This window comes from Mauremys mutica, chromosome 1, assembly GCF_020497125.1.
Source record: "Mauremys mutica isolate MM-2020 ecotype Southern chromosome 1, ASM2049712v1, whole genome shotgun sequence".
NCBI lineage: Eukaryota > Metazoa > Chordata > Testudines > Geoemydidae > Mauremys > Mauremys mutica.
Window position 1 is genome coordinate 139,847,460 of NC_059072.1, and position 26,970 is coordinate 139,874,429.

At 46.3% G+C, this 26,970-nt stretch overlaps 1 long non-coding RNA gene across 6 annotated transcripts; it reads right to left on the reverse strand.

Moving 5' to 3' along the window:
• Nucleotides 1–8,240: 8,240 nt before the first annotated feature.
• On the reverse strand, nt 8,241–26,454 carry LOC123374005. 6 transcript variants are annotated; one of them, XR_006581001.1, is made up of 7 exons: nt 26,180–26,454; nt 12,803–12,859; nt 12,617–12,706; nt 11,479–11,575; nt 10,598–10,722; nt 9,900–9,988; nt 8,241–8,517 (listed from the first exon to the last, which is right to left on the reverse strand). It is a non-coding gene; the product is annotated as an uncharacterized LOC123374005 (long non-coding RNA). The 6 variants fall into 6 exon arrangements; XR_006581003.1 differs by lacking the exon at nt 12,803–12,859; XR_006580994.1 differs by having other exon boundaries at nt 12,617–12,859.
• Nucleotides 26,455–26,970: the final 516 nt, after the last annotated feature.

Here is a 26,970-nt window from a genome sequence, read left to right on the forward strand (position 1 = left end):
CCTGGGTTGGGTCTTGGCCTGGTTTTTCTAGCTGGGCATACCACGAGATCTCAAAGATTACTGTGCTTCCTACCTGGAGTGTCAACTGACACTACCTCCAGAGGTACTGAAAGCTCCCCATGTCCCATTTCTGGTGGTGGGAACACCCTTTGAGAGGGTCATGAGGGACCTAGTGGGGCCTCTCATTAAAAGCGCTGCTGGCTATCGCTACATCCTGGTAGTGATGGATTAGGCTACCCACTTTCCTGAGCCAGTCCCCCTATGGAACGCCACCGCATGAAGCATCATGGCAGAACTCCAGAACTCCGGTGGGCTTCCCCTGGGAGATTGTGACGCAGCAGGAGACATACAGCACCTCCTGGCTGCTCCGTGAAGTTTGCGGCCTCCTAGACTGATATCTGCAGCTTCTTGATCCCTATCACCCCCAGATGAACAGACTGGTCGAACGGTTCAATTGGATCCTCAAGGAGATACTCTGAAAGTTCCACCGAAAGACTTGCACCCTTGGGACTAACTGATCCTCCTCCTCTACTGCTTGCTATCAGGGAGGCACCGCAAGCCTCCACCTAGTTCTTGCCATCTGAGGTACTGTATGGGCGTCAACCTCATGGTTTGCTCGACCTAATATGGGAGACCTGGGAACAGGCCCCGACCCAGACCCAGACCCAGGGGCTTCTACAGTACATCATGCAACTGCAACAAACCTAACCCGAGCCGGGGATCTAGTGAGGGAGAATTTGCAGGCTGTCCAGGGGGCCTAGCCTAGGACTTACAACTGGGGAGCGCACTCGGACCTTTGAACCAGGGGATCAGGGCCACGTACTGCTACCCTCCGAGGAGGCCAAAATTCTAGCCCAATGGCATGCTCCATATGAGGTAATCTGCCAGAGAGACCCCATTATCTATGAGGTCCACTAGCCAGATCAGTGAAAAGAGTGCTGAATCTATCATGTGACCCTTCTGAAATCGTGGAACAAGCGAGAGGGGCTGCTGATCACCCTGTAATCCCCTTCTCCTCCTCCCCCCCGAACAGGATTTGGGAACTCTGGTCCCTGCAGCTGCCAAGCCCAAGGTGCCCCTGCTTGGGGACACCCTCACCGAGGAACAAGTCTGGGCCTAAAAGCCACTCATTCTCCACTAATGGTTTTTCAACTGTTCACATGCTGTTCTAAACTAGCCTACTAACCAATCTAGCAATTTACACACCTTAAATTCCTTCGTGGAGCTGGGTATGAGCTGGGCAGAGCAGTTTGAGGTTATTTGTAAATCTTTTTCTTTATTCAACCAATTCTACTATGAAGCCTGCACTTTGGAGAAATTAAGGTCACATGAGGTCATCAGTTTTATTGAATCAGTTGTATCCAAGAGAATTGCCAAAACCGCGTGAATTCATAACAAGAGCTGACCACTGACAGCCACGTCCGGCTGTGCGGGGAATGGTTGTCTTCTTGGGTGTATTGTAGGTGGAGTGCAGGTCAACACCTGTGCTCCAGACTAAAGGTAACATTGCCGGAGCATTTCCATTTTAAAGGGATCCTTTCCATCTCTTTATAACTTTTTATCTTTAAGGCTGAAATTTTCTAATCTAGACTCTCCTTAAAGTGATTATAGAACAAAATCAGCCAAAATAGGCCAGACATTTGTAATCACAAAGAAAAAGAAAAAAATACACTTTTACCATTGTTAAAACAAAACAAAACAAAACACACCTTATACTGAACAGCACTAGCATCTCTGGGGTTTGGTGTAGAAACTAGACATTTTGCAGCATAGTTGCAGATACACTCTTAGCACAGACAAAATCTTTTTAGAGAATTGGCCTAGCACTGAGAATTTTAAAAATGGACTTTGCTAATGACCTATTAATACAGTAGTACAAATAATTACAAATAATGTTACTGTTCAGAAGCCCTCGGTCAGGATTAGGGTCCCACTGTACACTGAGGACTGCACAGACATATATGTTAAAAGATATTCCCTGCCCTGCAAACTTTTACAGTTTAAAAATATATAGGAGTGAGGGAGAGCACACACTCTCCAAGAGCCAAATTACCGGGGTTTCACAGTTCTGTTTACAGCTGTGTGTTTGTATGACTGCACATGTGTGATTTTCAGCTGCTGTTATCTCTTATAAGGATGTTTATGTAAGAGATGGAGCCAATAGCAGGGAGGAAGGAGCAACATACTTGAGGGGAAATGAGTGGTGGGAAAGAAACCACTTTCTTCCTCACTCAGGCCTTGAGGGAGTTTGAGACTTGTGTAGATGAGGTTCTGTGGTTTCTGCAGTTCAGTCTGAGTTTTATAAGGATTAATCTCTGTATCTCACATGAGAGACTGTTGGGACCCTTTTTTTAAACACACACCTGAGACAAATCTCTCTGGATCAGGATATGTGTGTGTGCCTTCCTGTATAAACCAGCCTGTTTCAAAAGCTTCCTCTGCTAGTCAGAAATGTACTAACTCCTGCAAGAGCCAAGCATGTCATGGGAAAGCTGATGAAAAAATTTTCTAATGAAAAATTATTGATCACAGTTCCTGTTTTGAAGACTACAAATGCCAAAGATATTTCCTTTTTGTGAAAAAAAATCAATTAGAAAAATGTTTTTTTAATTATTTTCAAATATTTTATTTTTTTAATTCGCACTTTAATTTTTATTTTTTGTCTCCTTGTTCCTTCTGTGTGGTGACTGAACTTTGTCCCATGCTGCCAGGTGGTGTTTCTTGATCAGTGAGCGTGCCCCCACCTACTGGGAAAGTGTGGGATCAGCTCAGCTGACCTGCAGCACACACAGGGTGAACTGCTGCTGCTCTGGCTGTGATGAGCATTGGGGCTAGGCCAACACACAGTAAATGACTGACCATCTGCTGGTGGGTTTCCCTAGAGGGCAGCTGAGCCACACTCCCTCCAATCTTTGGAGCAAAGGAAAAGTTTGGGGGCTAGTGATTGTCTCACTCTTTGCAGCTGCTTGGCCCAGGGTTTCCATTACACAGGTCTGGATTCTGGACAGGCCTTAAACATTGTGGAGCTGGGCAACTGCTAGCAGGGTTCCCCGCTGAGCTGTGCCCCTTCCGCATCCTCTCACATCAGCCTCCCCCTCTTCCTTCTCTCCCACCCTCGTGCCCTGTTCCCACCCTTTCACCCTCTATAGCTGTGACATTTTCAGTATTGCCAACCCAAAAGTTAAAAAATCATGAGTCAGGGCTCAAAAATCATGGCATTGGCCCCAAACCAAGTTTTTTTAAAAAAGATTGTATTGCATTTTTGGCCTAACTTTTGATTGTTGAACGCCCCCTGCTTATAACCAGTGGGTCTGGGTCCGTTAGGGTGACCAGATGTCCCAATTTTATAGGGAGAGTCCTGATATTTGGGACATTGTCTTATATAGGTGCCTATTACCTCCTACCCCATGTCCCGATTTTTCACATTTGCTGTCTGGTCACCCTAGTGTCCGTCATGTCCGTATGACAATTAGTGTAGCCCCCTCACCTAAATTTATTAAGGTGATTTTTGGCCCCTGCTATGAGAACTCTCACCCCCACATCAGCCTGTCCCCTGCCCAGCAATTAATTCTGCTTTTCAACCCTGCTTCAATCCTGCCCCCACATCAGTTCTGCCCTCCCACCTAACCTTTGCTCCTCCTGCAGCTCCAGCCTGAAGTTGTCCCACTGGAACAATCTCAGGCTTAAGAATAGTCTGATATTGCATCCAATTCTATCTTCCAGGAATAATGAAGAACTTGGGAAACACACGAGCATGCCATTAAAACAGCTGTTCTAATCAGATCCTTTCATTGCCTTCTACGGCAGCTTTATTCTGAGCTTCCACTCTGTAGGCAAGGTAGAGGCATCTTGAAGGTCTAGAAGATGCCCCCCAGCATCCACACCAGGATTTTGTGATTCCCTCAGGTGAAATCTACTCCCAGTACAACATCACTAGAAATGTTGGTCACCACAATAAAAGCCCATTTAGTAGAGTGGCCCTACTGCTGCAGCAACTTCTAATTTCCCTGGGTGTGGCTTCCCACTGTTGGGCAATTTCATCTCCCAAGGTCTTTGCCTCTGCATCACCCGCAAATGTCATCTGGCCTGGGACCCACTCGGAAAACAGTCTCTCTCTGACCCACCAGATGACCGTGCACAGCTTCCCCCTGGGCCTCCTCCATTTTTTTAGCCATTTCCCTCACAATCTTTTCTAGAGTTGCTGCACAGGGGTCACACTGGGCCTGGGAATTAACAGCTGATCCCTTTAAGGAAACATCACTTTCTGCTTCCACATTTGTAACTCTGTGTATAATCTGGCCCTTAGGTTTTTCCAGTATGTGATCTTTCTTCACCATCAGCTTATGAAGATCCTGTGTTGAACAGTTTATAAATGGGATTCTCTCACAGCTCGCCACTAGGCATAGGCCCCCTCTCTGCATTGCCAGTTCCAGATTCAGTGCAACAGATTCTGCTTCATTTAAGCCATCTCCCAGGCAAGATAGTGCAGAGAAAATCCTTTTGAACAGTGTCTGCAATGCACACAAATACCTACATAGATGTTCCCCTCCCTGCCACTTCCTGGCTTGCCATTCCGTCCAGTATTTCAAAATGATGAATCTCCCCCCATAGTGGCTATACAAATGTTCGTGTAAGTGTCTATAAAAACCATGATCCACAAAGGGAAGGTGCTGGTAAAATTAGTTGGAGTCACCATCCAAACACACTGCTAGGTATGTGCTGCTTTTTCACCAGACCACTCATTAACAGAGAGCAACAGCTTAAACTCTGCCAACTATTCACAGACTCCAGTCTCGTCTGCAAGATCAGTTCATTTCTTCTCAGGCAAAACTGTTTTTGCCATCTTGAAGCTGGTGCCACCAGTTGTAATACTTGCTTGTAGAACCCAAAGTATTTATTGAGACATTGCAAGTAATAACTCCAGCACCACAGGCAGGACTGAACTCCCAGCTAAACTCCCCACACCGGATACACCACCACACAAGACAACTTAACACTAAGATAAAGATACAGCACCATCTATTGGTGGAAATGCTGTCTACACTAATCATTACTTATTTTCAATATTTTTTTCTCTAAGGGCTTGCTACATGGCCCTGCAATTTGAACTAGAGGGGTGCAAACTGCGCTGTGCGCTATTATTCTTTGCTGTAACTGCCCCATATAAACCCCGCAGGTGCAAATAAAAGGTACAAAATTTGCATTGCCATACTCCTGAAACAGGGCTACATTAATGCAAACTACCTAACTTTTAGTTTGCGCTCACAGAGTCTACACCAGGGGCGGGCAAACTTTTTGGCCTGAAGGCCACATCGGGTTTTGGAAATTGTATGGGGGGGGCCAGTTAGGGAAGGGGGTCATGGCCCACCCCCCCCCATCCCATCCACCCCCCCGGGGACTCCTGCCCCTGACTGCCCCCTGCTGCCCCATCCAACCCCATCTCCTTCCTGACTGCCCCCACTGTGACCCCTATCCCATCCAACCACCCTTTCTCTGTCCCAATTTCCTCCAGAACCCCTGCCCCTGAATGACCCCCACCACCCCATCCAACCACTCCTCTCATTCCTGACTGCCCACTTCCCCCATTCAACCCCCCCGTTCCCTGTCCTCTGACCAACCTGACCCCTATCTACGCCCCCACCCCAACCACACCCCCGAACTCCCCTGCCCTCTATCCAACCGCCCCGCTCCCTGCCTCCTTACTGCGCTGCCTGGAGCACCAGTGGCTGGCGGCGCTACAGCCGTGCTGCCCAGCTGAGGCCAGGCCACGCTGCCGCCACCGCGCAGTGCAGCACAGAGCACCAGGTCAGGGAGGACAGCGGAGGAAGGGCCGGGGACTAGCCTCCCGGGCCAGGAGCTCGGGGGCCAGGCGGGAGGCCGGACCGGCTTTAGTTGCCCACCCCACTCTACAGAGTGCAGTTTTAGCGTAGCACATTAGCGTGCACTGCTGTTTACACCACTGTAGTTCAAACTGCAGGGCCACGTAGGCATGCCCACTGCATTTAACCCTAGAGTCAGCCTTGCTAGCTTGTTACTATTGTGGCAAAGTCAGGCTGGATAGATGTAAGAGCAGGCTCCTGTTGGATTCCAGGAAGTGGGTGGGTATATTAGCCCCAGAATGAGAAAGGCCCTTTTCCCTATAAGCTGAAAAGGGGTTATCTCAGGTCAACTAGGGACACCTGAGTCCAATTAAGAACTACCTGAGACTTTCAAAAACCCCTCCTCGGGTGAGACAAGTTGCTGCAGGGCTAGTGGCAGCAGGGAGAAAGGCTTCTCCAGGTTGGATGGTTGCTTGTCTCTTTACAGTGGAAACTACCTGCCTGTTTAGGGGAAGAACTGGTGCTCCAGGGCCAATCATTATAGAATCATAGAATATCAGGGTTGGAAGGGACCTCAGGAGGTCATCTAGTCTAACCCCCTGCTCAAAGCAGGACCAATTCCCAAGTAAATCATTCCAGCCAGGGCTTTGTCAAGCCTGACCTTAAAAACCTCTAAGGAAGGAGATTCCACCACCTCCCTAGGTAACCCATTCTAGTGCTTCACCACTCTCTGAGTGAAATTTTTCCTAATATCCAACCTAAATCTCCACCGATAAGAGGCCACATGCCCCTAGAGAAGGTAGGAAAAGGTATTCCCCTTTGGTTTGTGTTATGAACATGTTTGTTTTTGTTCGGTGGAAGGGTACTCCTTGGGCCTGCTCAGAGGCCTACTTGGAAACTATTGAGAAATAAACCCCAAGTAGGAGAATAAACACCATCTGGAGTGGGACTGACTTACTCAAGGCCTCCACTGCCAGAGGGGGAAGCAGTGAGCTTGTTGGGGTGGAGGAGGTGCCTTGACACACTATCTAGTGGTCAGTCAGGACCTCCCCTCCTTGTTTTAATGCTCTGATGTGAAGGGGTACAGGGAACAAACTAGACTGTATGTCCTGGTCCCAGAAATATGATGCAGGTCAGATTGACAAGGGGACAGTCACATCACAGGGGCCTCATAATCACTGGCTCCAGCTGTATCAGACACAAGCAACACACTGATTGTGTGGGTCCTATCCTGCATTAGGGTAATTGTGGTATTCTCTGAACTGAGCACCGACCTAAAGCTGGTACATCCTAGGGACAAGGATCAAGATGTGGGGGAGGGATGACTGATTCAGTGCTGAATGAGACTAAGGCCACGTCTACACTATCCATTGGATCAGCGGGTAGTAATTGATCCCTGAATTGATGCCCGTATTCCACCTCGGCAGGAGTAAGCGGAGTCGACAGGGGAGCCGCAGCAGTTGACTTGCCACCATAAGGACAGCCAGGTAAGTCGAACTAAGATACTTCAACTTCAGCCCCCCTCAGTGTAGACCAGCCCTAAAGGGAGTGGTGCCAACTTTCCCTCTTGTTTTCCCTGTAATGGGCTGAGTAATTGGGAAGGTGCTGTGAAGTGGACAAGGCAGAGGGATGCTCTGTCCTTTAAATGGCACAATCCCCTTCTTACTTACCTTCCCCTTACTTGCAAAGGAGGGGTGTATAGGTTTTTTAATCCCAGTGCTCAGGTTTTATGAAGTATGGAAATTAGTAGAAGACCTAGTGAAACTGTGCTCTTAAGAGACAACTAGGATTGGAATAGCAGGGGACTGCAGGGCAGGACTATGGGGCATTGGCAGAGCTGTGTGGGGAGCCCAGGACTGGAATAGCAGGGGCTGCAGCGAAGGACTGAGGGCCACTGGCAGAGCTATGAAATAGATACTTTGCCTTGCCCACAATATTCCTGATGGCTCACCCAAGAGTCATGCATAACTCCATTGCCCTTTTGTTACTGTCTTTTTGGGATTGCCTCTCACTCTAATTAGAAATTGCACACATCATTGGTTACATAGGCCTAGCAATCCACCTAATGGAGAGACAGCAGCATATTAAACAGCAGCTTGTGATTTGTGTAGGCAGCAGCAGGGGGCACCAGAGATTTCTTTGCCTGCAGCAAATGCATATGTTGTAGGCCTGACTTTAAATTACACATGCACCAGTAGAAATCAGGCTTTTCCAGTTATCCATGTTTCTTCAAAATCTGCAGGGTTCTGCCCACTGATGCCTAGAACATTCCCTGAAATTTTGGAATTGGTCAGCTGGGGTGTTCATAAGTTTTTATTGCACTACAAAAGGGAAATGCCATTGAGTTTACTAACAGCAAGTGTTCTTCAGTTTCATGCCACTAAAGTGTGTGGAGAGAACAAGATAACCAGGACCCAGGCATGTGGAATTTGAGAAGTTTATTATGGGGAATGTTACATGCTTTGACCAACTACAGTTCTCAGTCTGAGTGTGGAACCAGGGTCATGTGTGGTCTTATAGATCTAGAGGGAGTTCATGGAGGGGATATACACACTAGGGTTGAATCTAGCCAAGTTAACTACTGCACAGTCACAGCATGCAGACAGCCAGATTGTAAGTGTAACATTTACTAACAGTCTATAGTCAAAGGGAAATAAGCTGTCCGGCTTCTTTCCTCAGTTCGCATTCCATATTTGTCCTGTGAAGAATTAAAAACACAGAATAAAAACCATGAGTGATTGTAACAGGGTGATGCTTTGTCCATCCTCTGCTGCTCCAGAAACTGCTCAGACCCACTTCCTTTTAGTGTTCAGTCTGTATTTTATTCCAAACCCTTCCACCAACACCAGTACAGGGCAACATCACAGTTTTTAATCCTACATCTTTCAATCCATCTTTACCAGGGCCCTAGGAGGAAAAGAGATTTCCCTCTCTTGGGAACTCCTTCAGTCTGGACTCAGCTAGCCAAGTCATCCTTTCCTTGTAGCACTTCCTTCCTGGCTTCTCAGGTTAGCCAGCTGAGGTCTAATTTGTTTCTTACCCCCCAAGCCTCTCCTTCTGATTACCTAATTGCTCTAGCAGCTGTCCCTGGGGGAACTAATTGAGGCTAAAGCCATGAGGCTGCTGTCCTACCTGTCAGGCCTCAGCACTCTGTCACAGCAATGGAAAGGGAGAGTCTGCACCAAAAAAAAGAGCCCAAATTTTCTCCCCAGAAAATAATGTCATTCTGTACAGCTAAACAGGCCAGTCCTGAAATGGGGGGGGGCGGGGTTTCTATTAATTACATGAAACATCAGCCTGTTTGGGCCCCATGCAGAGCAATCCTACATCCCCACCCATTGGGCCCCACCCATGCTCTCTCCTTCACTGTTGTAACTCTGTGGACTTTGTGGGAGTTACTCTTGATTTATGCTGGAGCAAGAGAGATCAAAATCTCCCCAAGTGGCTTTAATGGGAATTCTGGTTGTGCCAGGAGGGAAAAATCCACACTTAATCCCACTTTTTTGTTTCCTGCTCTACAAATCACAGCAGCTGCATGAAACTGCAGCTGTAGAATTCAGTGGAGAAATTTGCACCGTGTTTTAGGCAATTTCATGCCCTGAATGTTTCATTTTCCCATGAAGCTCCCTGAAGTGGCTGTTACAGGATCAGCACCGTGAGACGTTTCAAATCCTGAATATGCAAGAGTTCCGATCCCAGAGTCACCTTCAGCTGATGTGTGGGATTTTCAAAAGTGCCTCAGGACTACACTGCCCACTGACTTTCAATACCACATGTGCTCCTAAATCAGTTAGTTGCTTTTGAAAATCCCACCTGATGAGCCCATTTTCTGCTCAGGAATAGGTTTATTTTCACTGTAAAAAAGGATTCATTTCCAAGCCCAACATCTACAAAATCTTGTATATTTTTCCAGTGACAGGAGCTCATTTTCAAATACCTTACAAAATGCTTCAAGAGCATTTTGGATTTGGAACAACTCTTCCTTTCATTTAACTACATCTCTGCATGCCACCCACTCTCTCCTCCCCACACCTTCCCCTCTCCCCATTCTTATCGCTCTCTATGTAGAGTATCACTCACACGTTACTCTAATCGCTGCAGACTTGCAGCTGCTTTCCGGGTGAGATGTCTGACCACAGGCTGTGCTGCACTCAGCAAGACGTGTTTGCCTGGAAAAGAGAAAACCCAAATGTCACATTCTCTCAAACCACTGCTGTAACCTCCACATAACTGTCCCCTGCCCCAATTAGAGAGTATTCCCAACTCACAAACACCTTTCAGAAGTTTAAGCCTGTGTGATGATTCCTAGGGGTATCCATGCACATGAGAGACCTTGCTACCCCCAACCCTGAGTATGAGGAAGCCTTGTCTGTACCTGCTGTGGGTTGGTTCCCCAACACCACCAGCCTGTGGCAAGACAAGCACTACCTTCCAGGCCTCACACTCTGTACTGATACACTCCAACCTCTAAGCCCTCCCAAGCATCCACCTGCAATGCTAAGCCCCTGATCCACTGGACACTCTCATCTTCTCCAAATCTGCCGTTCCCAATGAGCAGTACAGCACAGCTGATCACTTATACCATACAACACAGCTCTGCTTTACACACAGCACTTAGATTTGTTTACAGAGTTGGGTTTTTTTTTTTTTTTAAAAGCAGAGATTCAAGTGATAAAAAAAATCAAATTTTGGAAACAGTGTTACATATAAAATAAAATCATAACATGCATTCTAGAGCCTACATTTTACTTGTCAAGTCAGCCAGAGCAAAAACTCACCCCAAATCCTTCCAGTGTATTACAACCAACCTAGGCTGTGATCTTCCATTCATGATACAAGTACATGGACCTCTTGCCTCCTCAGTGGAAAGATGCAGAATTTGTTTCTGTCCCTACAGCTGCAGCTAATAAATAAATAAATAAATAAAAATTCCATTGTCTTCATGGAAACTTTGCAATCACTTGATTAGCATTTTGCTCAGACTGCAAATAGGTGTTCATTCTGAAGTATACAATACCCAATTTAAATGTAGACAGACCAATAGATAAACATTTTCTGTCTGAAAGAAACTTGCTTATTCCCTGCTGGTAGGTGCACCCAACTCACAGAACTCAAACATAATTTTCATTATATATGCATAGCTCCTTACATAGTAACTACACATACATTTTGCAATGATTATGATGGCCAGTGTGACAGAAGGTTTCAGTAGAGACCTTGCATCAGACTCTGACAAAGTACTATGTAAATACCAGGCCCAGCGGGATCCCTGTAATACTTATGCATCCCTGTGTCTTCCACCAATTGGCACCAAGAGTTCCCCTGGCTCACAGCCTCCCTTGTTTCAGAATGACCTGTCTTCACAGCTGATCTATAAACTCATGGGCAGAATCTGACATGTTCAGAAAGTCACTAAATATTTGATGAAATGCTCTTGAAATTTCCCCATTTTGGATTGATCCTTTCCCAAGGCAGAGCTACAACATACACACAGTGCCTGGTGAGTTCCAGTGAGTCCACTGGCCGCATCTGGGAGGGACATGGGGCTAACATCCAACACACAGGCTGGTTGTGACCCTTTGTCAATTGTGGTATGGTACCAGGAGCAAAGTGCAAAAAAACATCACCCAGTTTAGTGGATCTCAGCCAGACCTCCTACCTCTTTCATATTAACCGTAGATCAGCACTGAAGCCAGTTTGATATTGGACACAGGAAGTTCTTGCTCAGCTAAGAAACTGATATTCTTCTGAGAGACCTGGGAATGGGAGGACAGAGGACGGCATTAGATGTTTTCTTTTAATATCAATTTCTCTTCAGCAAAGACCTACTGATGTGGATTCCAAATACATGGGGCTCTCATTTTGCATGGCACCATCACCCCAGACAGTCCCTGTTCACCTGATCAGTTTCTTTACAGTTGTCTTGTTAAGATTTTTGGCCCTGAGACAAACATTTTCAAAAGGCAGCTGTTTAAAGCTTGTAGACATATATAACAACAGGGGGAAAAAATCTCTCTTTGAATTTATGTTCTCCATGTAGAAGGGGACACAGTTGTTCTTGGTTTCCACCTGCATCATCACACAATCATCCTTAAGCTTTAAACAAAGAAATGGGAAAGAGGATCCATTATTAACAAGCATTAAACATAAGAGGCGTCCCAGATCCTGCAGAAATGCCCATGTGAATGGCACTGGAATGGGTTACCTAGGGAGGTGGTGGAATCTCTTTCCTTAGAGGTTTTTAAGGTCAGGCTTGACAAAGCCCTGGCTGGGATGATTTAGCTGGGTTTGGTCCTGCTTTGAGCAGGGGGTAGGACTAGATGACCTCCTGAGGTCCCTTCCAACCCTGATATTCTATGTGATGATATTATGATTCACCACTTCTATTCCTGTGAAACAACAGTGGCATCTAGTGGTCAAAGTGGAAACTGCAAAATAATCAGTGGAGGCAAATTTTCAAACGTATTTTAATACTTAGATACCTATAAAATCTGTCTCTAGGTTGTGTGTGTGTGTGTGTGTGTGTGCGTGTGCGTGCTAAGCTAGTCTGCAGCAGTTTGACAGGAAATCCACACACAGCTTGAGTTTAATGTTTGTTTCATTAAGTGGGTTACTGGTTGTATGGAATGAAGGGGATGGCAAAGTGTCCTGAGCCAAGTGGACTCCAGTGCATGCCCACATGGCTCAGAATGCTGGTTGGCTGGCCTGGTCCTCTCTCTTTATCCAGCCCAGGGTATAACAGCCTGTAGCCCACTCTGCCCATGGGGTGGTTTATTCACATCACTCCCATCCTTTACCTTCTACCAGGATGATATGAAGAGATGAAGCCTGAGAGCATCCTGCCATCAACAATGGCCACCCTGGAGCTATTGCATGTCCTGGCATAACTGAAATGAGAGAGACTGGATCAGTCTGGACCACAAATGAAGAGGAAACGTTCTGCTCCAGAGCACGAATAGCCTGTGAAGACCTTTCTGATTTACCTGTTGCACTGTGATAACTTAATGACATCGAGGAGAGAGAGGGTAGCGAAGGGTCCCCTGGAGGGAGAGGGCATGAGAGAAGGCTTATTAATACAGTGCCTGGTTTCTATGGTGCTGGTGCTCTATAAACACCTAGAGACAGAAAGGGTGTTGCCATGAGGCACAGTAGCTCCCTCACCCTGCATGGAACTTAATGTTCTAAGTGTTTCATTAGGACCATAGTACAGGGACGTGATCCAAAATTACTGGACTTTGTTACCTGGGGGCTTGTGATGGGGTGGACTAGGCCCAAAGGGCAACTGCTTGGAGGCCTCAGGGTTTGCCACACCCACCCCAAGCAAGGAGCTGTGGAGAGATCCTCCAAGCAGCCTAGAGTGGTTGTGCGGAAGCAACCAATCAGAGGAGCTGCTGGAACAGCCAGTCAGGGGCCAGGAGGGCCATATAAAAGGAGCTGCAGAACAACTCAGCAGTTAGTTCCTGTTTGGAGCTGGAGAAGAAAGGACTGTGTGCCTGGCTGAAGAGCAGCAGGCGCACAGACAGCTAAGTGGCAGCAGGGACTGGGGCGGTGAGAGGATCCTAGCTGGCTGCTAGGACTGAGCCAAAGACAATTTGCTAGTAGGGACCAGGGGAGCAAAGAAGGAGCTCTGGGCTGGATGCTGGGACTGAGCTGGCCTTAGGAAGGTTGTGTCTCTAGGGAGGAAGCCCTGGGGATATGGCCCATACCAGGGCTGGGACTACTTAACGACTGAGCCCAGGGAGGGCTAAAGGGGTGCAGGGAGTAAAGGTGAATCATCCCCATTATAAAACAGCACTAACATTGTACCCAGCTATTTAGTATACATTTGCACTGCAGGGCATTGTTGGATGAATCAGAAATGCTTAGTTGTGTATCATAGGCTCTATACTGCTAACATATAGTGGAGAATCCCCTTTTGCTCCAGTCATTGAGGCCCAAGTTTTTGAGGCAGGAGAAGCCAAGTCCTATGCACACAGTCACAGTGCAGCCCTGAGGGGCCATGCAGTTCAGCAGAGTGACAACACGGAAGTCCTTGGGTGCTCCAGATTTGTAACAATATTTATAATCAGTCATCCTGTTTTAAACCCTCCTCTCCCCTGTTTCCCTGTTGGCTGGTTCTTGTCATTCAGGGAGCTGAGGCAACGGTGGGAAGTGACCTGTCTGAAAGGAGCAGATCAAACTTTGCTGCAAGGCTGCTGTGCAGGAAGCATTCACTGTCTGCAGAGAGAGATTGAACCCAGATGTCTTTTGGGGCACAAGGATCTTGTATCTCAGGATTGTCTATAACAAAGGGAAACTAATCCTGACAATAAAACCCTAATCACTGCCATCCTGCATTTAACACTGTGGCAGTTCTCAAACACCTTTCTGACAGATCTGCTTCTATCCTCTTTTCCACATCATTAAGTTCAGATCCAGATTCAATTTTGACTCATACAACAGCACAGAGACTCCTCCTGGAAGATGACTGTATCTGCAATGGAGACACAATCCATTGCAGTTAATGTCCCCCAGAAACCTCACTGCCTGGGAAAGAAGAAAACCAAAAAGAGCGCAATAGGAGTAATTGGCATAAATTTCACTTGGAAATACATCTACTTCTCTGAGCAGGATGATTGAAAATAATGCAGCCATCATGGAGACAACTTACAATGGAGTGACTCAACTTGCTCTGGACAGACAGCAGTGGGAAAAATGGGTTGCCTCATGTGCCACTTGGAGATTCTAAAGCTAAAAAAATAAATCTATTTTTCTGGGTGCAGAATTGATCTGAAGAAGCTTAAGAAAAAGTTTCTTCAAAACAGTGAAGGAAACACAGGAACAGGATACATGAAAGAGAAAGAAGGAACTAGAGAGACAGTGAATAAAGAATGAAACAAAAAGCGTAAGAAACAATGAAACAAAAAACAAAAGAAACACAGGAAGAATGAATGTACCAAAGAACAAAAGAGGCAAACACAAGAATGGTTCATTACTGGGTGGAGTGGTCCCACAGTGAGGAGCAGTGGGCTGGGGATCTTTGAGCTGCACATAGAGCTTGGCTACACTTATATTTTATAGTGCTCTAACTTGCTGGCTCAGGGGAGTGGGAGCACGTGGAGGTGGATTACCAGGAGTGCTAGGACAGCTTTCTCCCAGCACTCGCGCACAACCACACTCGCGCTTCAAAGCGCTGCCCCAGGAGTGTTCCCATGACAGCGCTTTGAAGTTTCCAGTGTAGGCCATAGACACAGCCATTGCCATTCACATACATGAACCATCAGGCAGGGCAGTCTGCGGAAGCAGCAGGCAGTTCTTGCTGTCCACTTGCAAACTCCTTTTGAAGGATTTGCTGGAGTGGATTTTGATGGAGTTTTGGCTGTCCTTGGTGTGGATGTAATATTAGGAGCAGTGCAATATATAACAGGCATTCACAGTGTTTTGCGAGAGTCCTAGCTACCAGTTCACACCCAAGGGTTTGTTTTACGTGGCTGTATCTGAGTGTACCATGTTAGCTGGGAACTGAGGGAGACACTGTAGATTCCCTCCCTTTGCTGCCTTCCCTGCTGGTTCTAGTCTCAGCAGTACAGAATTTGGAGAGAGGCCCTTACCTTTTGTGCAGATGAGGGAGCTCTGGGTCACCTCCTTTTAAATGCCTTCAGGCTGCTCAGCACAAAGGCGGGGTGGGAGAGATACAAGCAGATGTGACTTCATGAAATGCTAAACATGGTGTTCTGGTCTACCTTGGCCTTGATGCCCCCTATGGGGGAGATACAGTATCCTGCAGATTACACGCACAGCAAGTGGCATTATGGTGGGGGAGGAGACTAGAACAACTGGCTGAGAGGAACATTTGCCCATAGCTTAGCAGGCAGAAGTCAGGCATGCCCATTCTTCTGATGCCAACCCCACCACTGCTCCATGACTGGAGCCTGCAAGTTCCCCTATCGACCATGTTTGTCACATTTACCAAGCACTGGATCTCCTCATTAGTCGTCGTCTTGGGGTCTACCTTAAACCCCAGCTTTATTTGTCCCCAACTAAGCAGATTTCAGCATAGGTAGGAACTGCACACAGGGATACTGCTGTGTGCAAGGTCTTGTGCTAGGCCAGAGGGGTTAAGCCCAACCCTGACCTGTCCTCTCTCATGGCCTCACCAGAGCAAAATAAACACCCCCTGGCAGTTCTCAGAGATAACCTAGTGTCCTGGCCTTAAGCTGGCCACATGTGTGTGTGCACCCTAGCAAGGAAGCAACTGGGAATGGCTGGGGACCGGCAGAGCAAAAATGTCCTGATTGCAGGATAAGACATGGTGGAGCAAGATATACAAAGGGTATTTTTTTCTTTTTTGAGTGGCTGAGTATTTACAGTTTCAGAAGCCGTAGATTAGCTGGGTATTTACAGGATAAAAGTCACACAATGACTTGGGGGTATCTACAGGGACAAATTCAGTGGGATAGCAATGTCAGGGTTAAATGTCAAGAAGTTGCAAGGGCCCAGGTCCACAAGGGTATTTAGGCACCTTTAAGGATCTGAGTAAAGCATTTTATAGGAGCAAGTGCTGGGTGGTGACTGGGAATTTAACAGGGATGGGAGTGGCTGAGTGGTTATACCCATGAGAGATACATGATCATTGCTTCTTCCTCTACTAAGTGCCACTGCAGTGTAACCTGAATAAAGCCCCAACAGCATGAACCATTTATAACTCAGACTGGACAGAGCCCTGGAGTATAGAGCTGAGCCAATGATTTATATTTTGGTTCAGTGACCAAACCGAAAATCTGGGGGAAAAAAATTAGTTTCAAACTGAACCAGAAGTTTTGTTTTTTCTCTATGAAATGAAAAACTCAAAATGACACATCAAAATGAAATGGTGACATTTTCTAAAGAAAATGTCAATGCAAAACTACATTTTCAAAATAAAACTTCTAAGCAGTTCAGTTCAAACATGTTGGAACAACAACTTTTGACATTTCCAAATTTTTTGCTTGGCTGAAACTACTCGCCGAATTTGATCTGAAGTCAGAAACTGATCCGAACAATGCTTTTTTAGCAGATTTTCAGCAGTATAGACAAACACTCTCTCTGACCTTGGGGCAGCTGTGAGGAAGTAGCCATTTTGTGTTTCAGTTCAGATGCAGAATGTTAGCTAGCAAGTCACTGCACTGTACTCTCTCTCTCTTATCCTGAAATAAAAGTTTTACTCTTCCACTGGGGTTTTCAAAGGGGCTCAAGGGAGTTAGCAGTGTCAACTTGCATGATTTTATTGATTCTTGTAATATTTGGTGTTCCTTAGATTCATGCATGTTTCCTGGCTAGTTTGGTCTTCTCAACTCATCACATAGTTCTCTGGCTCAACAGACAAGATGTCACGTGAAAAAGCTCAACTTGTGGCTAGTTAGCCAGGAAGCAGCTGACAATGTAGGTTTTCTCTATTAGCTCTTTAGAGTAGAAGTAACTGTTTTTACAAATGTAACTCTGTCAGGTAGGGTTCGGTTCAATGTTTAGGGATCCCTCTTAACAATATAACCCAGAAGCAGCTTGAGTCCCCATCAGCAATCTGGGAAAAATTACACTGCCCTTGGGGACCTCTAAGAGGCATTACTTCCCCTCTGGCTAGCACTGAGTCTGAGTATAGAAAAGAAACCTTTCAATAAAAAGGGGAAAGGAAGTCAGCATTAATTTGGGGAAATGCCGCAAGCATGTGACCATGAGCCAAACACCCATCTCACAGCACACTGGGCAGTGTTCTTTGCCTTAGGTTCTCACCTTGCAGTGTGAAAGTCTGACTAACAAATGTTCTTTTAACATGCCACTCCCCTCTCCCTCTACTACATTGCACTCACAGTTGTACTTGGTCAGCAAAGATGCAAAATTCAGAGGTGCATTCTGGTGAGTTCGCCTCCCACCTTAATGGGTATGGAGGAGAGGCCGAGAAATGGCTCTGCTGCTGTACCGTTCATGCTGTATTGCTGCCTGCTGCCGCCACTTGTTCATCGTGTCACTGGCTGCTTCATTGTCAGTCACTAGGCTGCTGGCTTCTGCCTGCATCATTGTTCATGCCACCACTGTGCCACTTTACTGCAACTTCTGCAATGCCTTGATGTTCCACCACTTAACATAGCTCTCAGTGATTTCAGCCATTAGAAGAGCAGCATTGCACTAAAGCAGACTGGTCAATCTCTTGCACTGGAGATACACAGCACAGCAAATCTAAACTTAGGATACACACCTGGGTATCAGCAACTTCAGCTCTACTGATCTGTAACAAAACAAAAAACTCCCACATGAGTACACTCAGCTTAGTTATTAAACAGGAGAGCACAAAAGGGTCAGAATAATGTCTATGACTCTTTGAGTAGAACCTATACCACCCCCACACAGGCCAGTCACTGACTGACTGACCGACCCTCACTGCTCCTCTCCACTAGCCTTTGGCATCCTCCCACTGCTTAGTGAGTGCAGTTTAGCTGAGGGTGACCCCTCTCAATCAGGGCAGGCCAAGCACAGTTCTGCTGCCCCCACTTACACAACAAGGACAACAACCTTTCCTCACCCTTGCACCCAACACCAAAGTAACCTGCAATCCAACACCAGCCAAAAGTGGTCATTTGGGCAGCTGCTCCATCATGCTGCACATCTTGGGACAACAGGCATGTCTATGCAAACAAGGTTTGTTCCTGAAGTCTCTTCCCCCAGCTCATCACTAGATGTCAGTGAAGAGCTCATTCACACCCTGTTTCAATCAACTTCAGGAACCACATCTTGTAATTGTACCAAGCCTTTATCTGGTAACAGTTTATCTATATGCCTCTTCATTATCACCCCCCTTTTACCTCTACCAGATGTGTCTCTGATCCCAATACCTGCTTTACCGCACCTTCTTCCCACTTCATCCTCCCTTGTAATTTCATACCAATACTCTCTACCCTAGACAGAAAAACCTGGGGGAGGGGCTGTCAGGAAACCAGTAAAGGCTGTAACACAATATGGACTAAAAGCTAAAATCTAGACAAGGCTAGTTCTGCTGGACTCAGGCTTCAGACATCTTTCCCTCCTCATTCCCTGCTTCTCATGGAAACGTCATTACTGCCTTACAAAGGACTAGGGTTGCCAGCTTTCTAATTACACAATACAGGCAAGTCTTATCTTACGCGGGGGTTCCGTTCTGCGGTTAACGCGTAAAGCGAAAACCGCATATACTCAAAGTTACATCCCCAAGCCCTTTAAATCCCACCCGCAGCTCCAGGCCAGGGCGGCATGTAAAGGGCTCCTCCGGGCTCCCCGCGACAGCGAGGAGCCTGGAAGAGCCCTTTAAATGCCGCCTCGGCCCGGCCGCTGGAGCTGCGGGCGGGATTTAAAGGGCTCCACTGGGCTTCCCGCCGCGGTGGGGAGCCCGGAGGAGCCCTTTAAATCCTGCCCGCAGCTTTGGCAGCCAGGCTGGGACTGGCATTTAAAGGGCCCGGAGCTCCATAGTGGCTGGAGCCTTAGGCCCTTTAGTTCGCCCCAGAGGCTACCAGCCACCTCTGCAGCTAGGAGCCCCCTGGGTGATTTAAAGGCCCTGGGACTCCCAGCCACAGCTGACCTTTAAATCTTGAGGCCACGCCTCTTCTGCTTGAGGCCACGCCCCCCCAGATTCCAGCCCTACAGCGTAAAGCTGAAATCGCGCATGTTAAATGCGGATAAGTTGCGACAGACCTGTACAGAACCCCCTTACCCCATCCCTTCTCTGAGGTCCCACCCCCCACTCACTCCATTCCCCCCTCCCTCCATCACTTGCTCTCCCCCACTTTCACTCACAAACTCATTTTCACCAGGCTAGGGCAGGGGGTTGGGGTGCAAGAGGGGTTGAGAGATCCGGCTGGGGGTGCAAGCTCTGGGATGGGGCTGGATATGATGGGTTTGGGGGGCAGGAGGCGGCTCTAGGCTGGGGGTTGGGGCAGAGGGGTTTGGAGTGTGGGAGGGGGCGCCAGGCTGGGGCAGGGTGTGGGAGCGGTTATCGGCTCTGGGCTGGTTGTGCAGGCTCTACAGAAATGAGAAGTTTGGGGCACAGGAGGGCGCTCCGGGCTGGGGCAGGGGTTCGGGAGGGAGGGAGTTTGGGCACAGGAGGGAACTCAGGGATGGGGCAAGGAGTTGGGGTATGAGAGGGAGTTTGGGATGTGGGCTTTGGGCAGCACTCAGCTCAGGCAGTTCCCAGAAGTGGCGACATCTCCCTCTGGCTCCTAGGCAGAGGTGCAGCAATGCAGCTCCGTGCTCTGCCTCCAGGCACCACCCCCACAGCTCTGATTAGCTGGGGTTCCTGGCCAATTGGAGCTGCAGAGCCAGCGCTTGGGGCAGGGGCAGCGTGCAGAGCCCCCGTAGCTGCCCCTATGCCTTGGAGCCAGACAGACATGCTGGCAGCTTCCCAGGAGCTGCACGGATCCAGGCAGGCACCCTGCCTGCCCTGCTGTGAGCAGCCAACTGGAATTTTAAAGGCCTGGTAAGCGGTGCTGAGCAGAGCCACCAGGGTCACTTTTCGACTGGGCATTCCGGTCGAAAACTGGACACCTAGCACCCCTAGTTCCCATGCTAAACAACCATCCTACAGGGATAACTCTAGTTTCCATAAATAGTAAGGGCTAAGTTGTTCTGTTATATGATTTGGCCACCCTGACAGTGCATAGGGCATCACCTTAACCAAAATGGGATCTTTTCTTATTTCCAGAGCAATTTCATTAGCTGTAATAGGAAGGTCATCTAGGAAAGAGACTCTGTATGCAGAGTTTTCCTCACTCTTTTCCTGTGTAAAGGAGCAAATAGGAGAGTGCTTCTGCAGTAGCATGTTTTTCTGATGGTCTATAAAAAATGTCATATGGGTAGGCAGCTAAGATCAAATCTCATTTCTTCAGCCACGCTGCCACTAGTGGTGGAATGCCTTTGAGCCCAGTATTTTTACCAGTGGATTATACTTCCTAATGGTAATAACAATATGACAATGGAACAGGCTGCCTCGGGAGGTTGTGGAACCTTCTCCACTGGAGGTTTTCAAAAGGAGGCTGGACAGCATCTGTTTTGGATGGTTTAGAAACAACAAATCCTGCATCCTAGTAGGGGGTTAGACTAGATGACCCTTGTGGTCCCATCTAACCCTATGATTCTATATCAGTGATTAAGGTCAATTGTTTCCCAAACAGGTATTCATGGAATTTCATAACTTCCCAAATGATGCTAACACTTCTTTTTTAATTTGTGAGTCTTATCTCTCAGCCTTTGATAATGTTCTGCAAGCAAATGCTATGGATTTTTCACTCCCATCTTTACAAATGTGTGAAATGACAGGCCCAATTCCTACAGGAGAGGCATCACAGGTTAGGTTATGGGTAGGGTCCTGAAAAAATCTTGGGTTTTTTGTTTTTTTGTTTTTTTTAAATAACAGCACTGTCACAAGTAAAGTAGCAAATTTCACAGGATATACATAGAATGCCATCAGTGAAAGGTCACTACTGCATTCCTTTGAATAAAAACAGACACTTAATCACCCCAAACTGCTGCGATTTCCCCTACAATGGAATGACAGAAGCAGGCATCCATGGGCAGTGTTACATCGAAGCAGAAGTTCATGTGAGGCTACAGATTTCCCCGAACATGAGACCAGAACTTACAGGTGCTCACTTTTACTTCCCTGCTGTAGGAAAAACTGCAGTACTAGGCTAATTCCACAATTTCTGCATAGTCGCGATTTTCTCAGGGGCCTAGTTATGGAAAGCTCAGGATTACAATGTACCAATAGGCTGGAACTAGTTTCCTTTTCACTATCTCAAAAGTTTTATGTTTCTTTTCCATCCAGACCCACTTTATAGTTTCTGCAATTAATGTTGGTAAATTTGTAATGAATCTTCCATAATAATTTAACACAGTCAGAAACAATCTAAGCTCTGAGACCGTCTATAGCACTGGAGTGTTCTCAACCGATTTTATATTCTCCTTTAATAGGTAAACCTTTTCTGCATCTACACAACGCCTCAAACAAGTAACCTGATTTTGAAAAAAAAACAAAAAACCCCACTCATCTCTGTTAACTTTAAAACATATTTTTGTAATCTCTTTAGTGTCCCCTCTACATATTTTAAATGCTCCTCTGAAGTCCTCCTGGTTATTAATAAATCATCTAAATAACAAAACACCACTATTTACCTCCTGCAGTGCCTGATCTGTTATTCACTGAAACAGAATAGGGTAATCTTTCATACATAAATACCCCTTTTGTGGACAGAAATTTTTTTGCATCTGGCTACATTGCCATCTGCTGGTATGCTTGGGACAAGTCTAGTTTACTCAACTTCATTTCCTCTGTCAGTTTTGCAAATAAATCTTGTGGTTTAGGAAGTAGATACTTGTCCATCTCCAGCCAGGAGTTTATAGTGACTTTATAATCCCTAGAAATTCGTACACTACCATCACCTTTTGGGATACACACAATTGGTGCAGTTCTTTCACAGGACTCCATAGAGAAATTATATTCTGCTTTTGAAAGTCATCCAGTTGCTTTTCCATAGGCTCTCACAGAGCATATGTCACAAGTATAGCCTTCAGAAATTTAGGAATGGCCTTGGCTTTGCTGGTGTATGTCTTTAACCAAATCCATATCTGTACTAATGACAGCTTTATAATGGTCTTTCAGTGCCCCCACTCTGTCTGGCAGATGATGTACCACAATCCAATTTAATCTTGCATAACCAATCTCTGCCCATTATTGGGGGGCCATTTCCTTCCATTACAACTAATTCTAACGGTGAACAGACACCTTCATAAGTTACTGTGACAGGGAGACAGCTTAATACCCCTCTCTGCCCTTATTGCAATTCTGTAAAAGCACAATAGTTTCTTTTAATCTTACCTGAGATAACTTTTTTTTTTGTAAGCTCCCTCAGAGATCATGGTCATTGCCACTCCTGTATCTCTCTCCATTATCAATATTTCATGTCATTTATCTTTACATTAACATAATAAGGGTGATGACATCTGTTCATTCTCCATCATATACAGTTCTGTGAAATGGTACAACTCACATATCCTTTCCTCTGGAGACAATCTGCCTCCGAGCCCGACAACTTCTAGTCACATAACTAGTTCCATGGCTCCTACCTGCCATCACTGATGGCTTCCTCTCAGCATATCCTTTGCTGTTCTATGGGGCACTCTGGCAAGCCCAGGTAATGTTTTCCCTCTTACCACACTTCTTGCAGTGCAGAGAAATAGTGCTCCTGCTGGTGTGATATCCCTAAACCATGGAAACATGGCTTCCTCGGTTTTATTTGGAACCTGTCATCTTCTTCCTCCCCTGCTGAGTCCCTTCTTTCCAAGTCTGGCACAATCGGGAGAGGTTTTTTTTCAAATTTTGGTGTATTTTTCTTTATGGATTCAAACAACAGAACAGTCTCCACAGCTCCCTCTAGCAGCAGGTTTCACAATTCAGGGTAACTGCACCTCCTCTCAGGGGTTCAGCAAGGGCAACTCTATGGTGTAGTAAGAATTTTTTTCTTTAAAATACCAAGGAAATTAACTGACCCAAACCTTCATTAATAGAGAGTTAGGTTTACTCAGTGCTGCTTAATGCCCTTCCAGAATGTGGACAGTGGGTAACCTTAAACCTCTGAAAACAAGGAAATAGAAAGTGAAGGTACAAACCATTTCTGCAATGCAACAGTTACTCTGCCCTCTTTTGAGTGATACTCCAACATGCCAATAACACACTGCCCTTACAGATACTACAGATGCTCTGGGAATAGAACACATAAGCACTGTAGGGCAAAGTCTAGCACATACCCTTTGCTAAGGCAAAACTCAAGTTTAGATCAGGCACAGCAAACAGCAGCTACCTACACACAAATACTGACCACCCTAGATTTGCTAAATGTTACCATCTCTTCACCCTTGCCCTGAGGATTCCTTCTGAGCCATTGCCTTCACTGACTCCTCACTAAGGACTGGAGACTAGTCATGTAAACCACCAGATGGCTGACAATCCCCATGGCAAGACACCACCACCCCCAGTACCCCCTACTGACAAAGCCTACAGAACTCAATACTGAAATGAGGAATACTTGATCCCTCAAAGTACAGATGTAACTCTCCTCACACCACAGTGACAGCACAGCCAATTTGCTCCAATTGCTCCACCATTCAATACGGTTACACCTAACACCTAAGACAGCTGGTGTGCAGACAGATAAATGGTGCAACTCAAACCACTGGAACAACACAACACAATGGCATGTTCTCTTAGTCATTCCTTGTGTCTATTTATTATGGCATTATCTTTACTGAACCACCTTATCTCTTATTCCAAAAGGTAAACAGAGAAATTTGTTTCAGAGTAGCAGCCCTGTTAGTCTGTATCCACAAAAATAACAGGAGTACTCGTGGCACCTTAGGGCTGGTCCACACTAAGAAGCGGGGTCGAACCAGGGTACGCAAATTCAGCTACGTGAATAGCGTAGCTGAATTCGAAGTACCCTAGTTCGAACTACTCACCCGTCCAGACGCCGCAGAATCGAAGTCCGCGGCTCCAAGGTCGACTCCGCCACCGCCATTTGCAGTGGTGGAGTACCGGAGTCGACCGCGGCGCTTCCGGAGTTCGAACTATCGCGTCCAGATTAGACGCGATAGTTCGAACTCCGAGAAGTCGAACTCACCGCGTCGACCCGGCTGGTAAGTGTAGACTAGCCCTTAGAGACAAAGAAATTTATTTGAGCATAAGCTTTCGTGGGCTACAGCCCACTTCATCGGATGCATGCAGTGGAAAATACAGAGAAACTTGTATCTGTCCCAGAGTGTATTAAAAGTGCAAAATTCAAATGACTCATCTAAGGTGACCTACCAATATCCATCTTTCTTATCTAGCCTAATGAATATGCTTTCACCAGCTCGTCAGCAACAGACATCTACTGGTGAGGGGACGGAGTAATGCTGTCTCGATATAGTTTTATTAAGGCATCAGGGATCCAAACAAAACCTAATCTTCCCATATTTTGTCTCAGTTATGATTAAACTGCTAACCCATGGAGTGGGTGAGTTCACTTTGGCTATGACTCTTTCCTTTTCTAACTGTCTGAGTGAATTTCTGAGTCTCTGTCACTGCAGAAGGTGTAGTTCTGCAGCCATGCATGCCAATGGTGGACTGATGGATCTCTATATATATATGTGATGCTTCCCACAGAACTCTCCTAGTCCCCTGAAGAATTCCAGGTATTGTGCAATCAATTCTTCTTTAGTGCTGGGTGCTCTGGTATGCAGCATACCCACATACATAGTAGGTGTATCTGTATGCAAGCTTCTCTGCCTATCAGTAGTGTTGTAAATGCCTTAAGGATTAAGTCTTCATCACTAAGGTGAAGTCTTCAATTGAAGACTGACCTTAGCTTTAACCGTTGCCACTGTTAAGGTGACTTCTCCTTCAGAGTATATTCTGGAATCACCATATGCTATAAGCACAACTATTTTATCTGGATGGGACCTGCTATCTTTCTCAAACGGTGAATTGGAAAACATTTAGCTTCCACTCCAATATTAAGATTAAACTCTGCAAACAGAATAGTGATTTAATATTCCACATTTGGGACATGTTTTTCCATAGGCTAGGTTTGTCCTACCACAGTGTGTACAGAGTTTGTGTGTGAGTGGTTGGTGTGTCTGCTTTGCTCTGACTCCCCAGCAGCTAGGCCCTCCCCATGATGCCCTGTGTATTCTTTTGTGTAACAGTCTCTACAAACTTGTCAGTAGGTGGCCCAGACGGAATCTCTATTTTGTGGCTTGTGAGGCTCTGCAAATGCCTATGGCTTTCTGCAAGCCCAAATCAGGTTTCCACTTTCCTCAACAACCTTTCCTTTTGCCCTTTATCAGGGACACTGAACACAGTCCTGTATCTGAGAATATCATTTTCAGTATTTTCAAACTCTCATTTCTTGCTTTTTGCCTCAGCTCTATGACATACTTGTCTATCTGCTCTTCCCCCTAAGTGTAGGTGAGAACACTACAGAACTGGTACCGTTCAAACATAAATTTTTTCTTATGGTTACCATAGTTCCTAAGCATTGTTAAGATCCCATCCAAAACAGAAGCATTTTCAGCTGGCTGCTGTAAGAACGTTATAAACTTTCAGAGCTTCCTCTCCAACTATGTGCAGTAAAATGGCTACGTTTATGCCCTGTTCTTTTTTATCTGCTCCTGAGGTTTTCATATAGATCTGGAACGTTTGTTCCCATCTCCTTCAGTTTTTAGCAAGTTTACAAAAGAAAGATAAAGGTGGGGCTGGCTTGCGATCCTCCTGGTTCAGGATTTTTTAAAAAATACTATTGTCTAGTTTAACTGCTTTAATTTTGCCTTCTCGTCTGTGTACTCACTGTGTCTTTATTCTCTGTGGCTTCTGTTTGGTTTCTGCTGGTCTGTGCATTGCAGTTTCTTGTCTCTCTCTGTGTGTGTGTGTGTGTGTGTAGCAGTTTGCACCATTTACTGGCACGCTGTGTCCTGGCAAAACCAGCTACTTCCTGCAGCCTGGGGTCACTGCTAACGCCAGACCGCGTCTTTGTGAGCGCGCTGCAACCCGGGTAGTGCAGGAAGCCAGAGCGAGACCAGACACATGACATTAGCAAGATGGCTCCTGCAGCCGCCGAGTGCCTCTGCCTCGCCTGAGAGCTCCCTGGCAAGGGGAGGGCTTGGCAGCATGACCCGTTTTAAAGAGACAGCACCACAATATACAGCAGTCCCAGGTCTCGTTCAAACACACTCAGCTGTGGGCACAGACTGCAGAACTGTCACCATGAAATACGATTTTGAACATGCACCAGAGAGGAAGGATTTCACAGCAAACACTGTATATACTCCACTGGCCAAGGGAGATTGCACCCAGCCCCAGTGACTGGATGGTTCCCCTCTCAGCCACTCTTAACTGTACCGGGTTGGGAGGTGGGGGCTAGGAGGGCTGATGTTTCTGCTTCAGACACTTCAACCTCTCCAAACGCTCAGTGGCAATTTGAAGGTGGCAATTTTGCAACAACAAAAATTCAAAAACAGACTCCAAAGAGAGACTGCTGAACTGGAATTAATATGCAAATTAAATACAAAATCTAGTTCTAAACAGAGACTGGGAATGGTTGGGTCATTACACTAATTGAATCTATTTCCTCATGTTAAA